Source organism: Lissotriton vulgaris, chromosome 4_1 (genome assembly GCF_964263255.1).
Source record: "Lissotriton vulgaris chromosome 4_1, aLisVul1.2, whole genome shotgun sequence".
In the NCBI taxonomy this organism is placed as follows: domain Eukaryota; kingdom Metazoa; phylum Chordata; class Amphibia; order Caudata; family Salamandridae; genus Lissotriton; species Lissotriton vulgaris.
Window position 1 is genome coordinate 1,545,491,188 of NC_141691.1, and position 3,527 is coordinate 1,545,494,714.

The window sequence follows — 3,527 nt, forward strand, 5'->3', positions numbered from 1 at the left end:
TGTGCTAGACATGTTAATATTCCTTTGATTACTGTAAACACGGGGTGCAGATGCATTATCGGGGCAGTACTCTTCCCATTCAAATCGAGTACCCTCAGCTCTTGGATACCCATCCTGGTCATGGTAACATATCTTATTCAAGCGGAAGAGCACCCCCCCTTTTGTTGGCCATCGTAAAGTGAATAGAAGAGTATACCAGGCGTTGCAGGAACCATTGTGGGAGAACGGGAGTGGGATGAGCGGAGTGCCCCCTTTCTTCTGATGACCAGGCAACATCCCACACACCCAGCAATTAGAAGTGTTCGTCATATTATGAGTATGATGCAGAATCTGAATAAAACTATTGTTCAAGTAAGTCTGTCGGTGCCGTTCTTCATGGTAGGGCAAGGTGAAGTGAAAATGTTCAGATGGAGCCGGGGTAGTCGGCAGCAAATGTTCACGTACAGGCACCACAAGTTCTACTACCCAGGCTATCACTGCTATTACCACGATTGTCAGTACAAACAAGATGGCACCAAGTATTCTTTTGTCTCGTGATGCAGAAGACACCATAGTTCAAAAGAGTTCACAATGTCTCAAGTGTATATACCTAAAAAAGAAAAATACGGTGCTGAGCTCCGAGGTAGCCGTTGTTTTCTTCTCCGGGGTCAAGACGGGTGTCGCTACTCTTGGCAGAACTGATCCCCCCCCTTGAGATTCCCGGTTTCCGTTTCACAAACCCCAGAGCGGTAACCAACCAGTCTCGAAAAACAAAAATCTTCTTCCTATCGTGGCCGCAGGTTGTAGCGCTGTCGTCCAGAAACAGTGTGGTCCGGGAAGGCTCCCTCAACTTCAGCCGATGTCACAGCTGGGCTCTTTTCTTTATCCAGAATCTCCTTATAGTCGGTCAGCACAGTAGGATTCACCAGGTCCGGAGAGACACGACGGCAGTGAGTTGAGTGCACCCACCGCTTTCTGTTGGTCACTCGCACAGCTGTTCGAGTTGCCAGGAGGACTTGCTCGGGGCCACGCCACCTCGGTTCCAAGCTATTCGCCCTCTCAAATGACTTCACCATCACAAAATCGCCAGGACGAAGATTGTGAGCCTCTCCAGTGGAATTGTCAGGGAGCGCTTCTCGAACCTGTTGATGAATAGAAAGCAAATCATTTGGTAATCGTGCCAAATAGTCGTTCATCATTATACAAGGCACATCATGTATCAATCGCGGCTTAGGCACTCCCCATATGTTCTTAGGCCTTCCAAACACCACTTCATATGGTGTGAGGCCAGTCCGAGAATGGGGCACCGATCTGATAGAGAGTAATGCTAGCGGCAAGGCATCCGGCCACTTCAATGACGTGGACGCCACAATCTTAGCCAACTTCAATTTCAACGTAGCATTATACCGCTCTACAAGACCTGCTGACTGGGGATGGAACACAGCGTGGAACTTTTGCTGAATTCCCAATCCCTTCAATACATATTCCACAATTTTCCCGACAAAATGAGGACCATTATCGCTCCACAAATATTTGCAAACGCCGTAACGAGGGAAGTACTCTTTGAGCAAAACCTTAGCTGTTGTCAAAGCTGTATTATCTTTCGTGGGGAAGGCCTCAACCCATTTGCTAAAAGCACACACCACCACTAAGACATACTTCAGGTTATTGCAACGCTCAAGCTGAATATAATCCATTTGCAGTACTTCAAACGGCGCAGAAGGTGGAACGAACCCTCCCTTCGGAGTATGCGTCCCTTTTGCAGGATTGTGCTGTAAACATATCAAGCAGGTCTGCACTACTCTCTTGGCAGTGTTGGCAATCTCAGGATGCTCCCAAACCCGTGTTAACAATCGAGTGATTGCAAGAGCTCCAACATGTGCCAACCCATGTGTCATCTGGACCATCGCTTGCAAGTAAGCTGCAGGCAATTTCCATCGTGTCATGTCCTTACTCCTCCAACAACCCTCATCATCCAGCACCCCCTCTGCTGCCCAGGTTGCGAGTTCTGCTTCCGACGCTGATTTTTGGATATCTAGTATTTCTGCTCGAGCATCATGCCATCGCTCGGCCTGTGACTTCGCTACATACATGGGGGAGTCATTTCGTGACATAGCTGTTTGTCTTGCTATACTGTCTGCAAAAGCATTGCCTTGTCCCACTTTGTCAGTGACCTTTTTATGTGCACTGCATTTAATTATCGCCACCTTCTTTGGACAAAGCAACGCGTTTAGGAGATCACGCACTAGCTCTCCGTGCATAATGTGTACTCCATGAGAAGTCAAAAAGCCACGTTCTCTCCAGAGTAAGCCAAAGTCATGCGCTACTCCGAAGGCGTACCGGCTGTCTGTGTAGATGTTCACACATAGGCCAGCACTCAATTCGCAGGCTCTTGGTAAAGCTATCAGCTCTGCTGCCTGAGCCGATTTCTGTGGTATTCGTGCTGTTTCTACCACTGTGTTAAGTGTCGTGATCGCATATGCTGCAGAGGTCGTGCCATCTGGCAGCCTCAAACACGATCCATCAACCCACAGTTCCCCATCCACATCTGGAAGTGGGATATCCTGTAAGTCGACACGACCCTTTGTCTGTTCCTCGGTCAGGAAAACACAATCATGATGTTTTTCTTCCTGGCCCTCCTCAACCGGATAGGGCAATAAAGTGGCAGGGTTCAGGGTAGCACATCTTTTCAATGTGATATGTGGCGCCAAAAGTGTGAGCTCATATCCTGTTAAACGTGCACTGGTAAGATATTGAGTTTTTGTTTGATTCAACAGGGCATCTACTGCATGGGGAACTAGCACCAACAGTTTGTGCGATAATACTATTCCCTCACTCTGCCGTATAGCTACTGCTGTTGCTGCAACTGCTCGAAAACACCCAGGTAACCCTCGTGCTACAGGGTCAAGAACCGCTGAAAAGTATGCACATGGCCTCTGCTTGTCCTCGTGTGTCTGCACTAACACTGATAACGCGCACCCATCTTTCTCGTGCACGTACAACGTGAAGGTCTTTGTATAATCTGGTGTACCTAACACGGGTGCAGATCAAAGGGCCTGTCTCAATTGATCAAAAGCATTTTGACATTCATCTGTCCATTCGAGGGGCATTGGTGTAGTCTTTGACAGTAATGCTAACAAAGGTTTTATAATGTGCGAAAACCCCATGATCCACTGTCTACAAAAGGACGTTAATCCTATGAAGGCACGTACATCTCTCTGAGTGCGGGGGACTGGTGTGTCTAGAATTGCCTGAATTCGATCTGATGTTAATGCACGCCCCTCCTTAGACAAAAGATGACCGAGGTAGGTCACCTTGGGTCTACAGTATTGCAGCTTTTTCTTAGACACTTTATGGTTGTTCTGAGCTAAAAAGGACAGCAAGGCAAGCGCACTTACCTGCCAACAAAAGGTCATCAACATACTGGATAAGGGCTACTCCGGGTTGCAGTTCAAAAGAATCAAGCTGTCGTTTTAGAGCCTGGCTATAAATGCTAGGACTTTCTGTGTAACCTTGGGGAACACGACAAAATCTATACGATTTATTAT